Source organism: Cannabis sativa, chromosome 6 (assembly GCF_029168945.1).
Source record: "Cannabis sativa cultivar Pink pepper isolate KNU-18-1 chromosome 6, ASM2916894v1, whole genome shotgun sequence".
NCBI lineage: Eukaryota > Viridiplantae > Streptophyta > Magnoliopsida > Rosales > Cannabaceae > Cannabis > Cannabis sativa.
The window spans coordinates 54,311,393-54,312,638 of NC_083606.1; the positions used below are offsets into that span (position 1 = coordinate 54,311,393).

The window sequence follows — 1,246 nt, forward strand, 5'->3', positions numbered from 1 at the left end:
TAACTACTGGGGGAATTTCAACAGCTAAAATTGTTGGTCTTTTCTTCATTTCCCCCTGTTTTTGGATTGAAGAGGGCTCCTTACTGCTTGTTGCAGCCACATTTGACTCCAGAATTTTTCCACTTCTCAAGGTTACCGCTTTGCAATTCTCTTTGCCACCTCTTCATGGGTTTTCTGTGTCACTAGGCAAAGTGCCTTGTGGTCTATTCTTCAAATCATTGGCCAATTGCCCCAATTGAATTCAAGATTCTGAAGAGATGCTACTTGGCTTTGAATTACAGAGTTATTCTTGGCCATATAATCTCTCATTAAGCTCTCCAAAGAACTTGTTTGAGAGCCTTGACGTTGGTGTGGTTGTTGAGGTCTTGGTTGTTGAGAAAATCCCGGTGGAAATGATTGTTTTCCTTGTGCTTGTGCTCCACTTGAACTTGCCCCTTGACCTCCCCATGAAAAGTTTGGATGATGCTTCCATGCCGGATTGTAGGAGTTTGAGTGTGGATTGTTGTTGCGGTTGAAATTTTGATTACCCACATAGCAAACCGAAGCTGGATTTGAAGGGCAATTTTCAAAAGTATGCCCATCACCACAATACACACAAGAAATTTTTGCCCTTTAAATGGCAGCAGCTGGTTGTACACTTCCTCCCATGTTCATGTTCTTCAAAATGTTGGTCATTGAAGCCATTTGAGCGGCTAGAGTGATCAAAGCATCTACTTCAAGAACACCCGCTACTTTTCGGCTTGTAGGAGCTCTATTAGTTGACCATTGATAGTTATTGCTAGCTATCCTTTCCAAAATCTCAAAAGCTTCATTGTAAGACTTGGAAAGAATGGCTCCATTAGCCGAAGCATCCAACACAATCCTAGAAGTCGCATTGAGACCATTGTAAAATGTCTCAAGTTGGATACAATGAGGAATACCATGGTGTGGGCACTTCCTCAACAATTCCTTGAATCTTTCCCATGCATCACTAGTAGTCTCATCTTCCAATTGTTGAAAGGACATGATCTCACTTCGAAACTTTGCATTTCTTGTTGGAGGAAAATACTTTCTCAAGAATTTTTCAGCCAAGTCATTCCAATTAGTCACCGAATCGGGAGAAAAAGCATTAAGCCATGCTCTAGCCCGATCCCTCAAGGACAATGGGAACAACTTCAATCTTAGAGCCTCTTCACTTACTCCTTGTAGCTTGAAAGAATCACTCACCTCCAAAAATGAGTGAATATGAAGGTGAGGATCTTCTGTT

At 41.6% G+C, this 1,246-nt stretch overlaps 1 non-coding gene across 1 annotated transcript; it reads left to right on the forward strand.

The window, feature by feature from the left end:
- The first annotated feature begins 916 nt into the window (after window positions 1-916).
- Window positions 917-1,023, forward strand: LOC115696031 (small nucleolar RNA R71). Its single transcript, XR_004007632.1, has one exon. It is a non-coding gene; the product is annotated as a small nucleolar RNA R71 (small nucleolar RNA).
- Window positions 1,024-1,246: the final 223 nt, after the last annotated feature.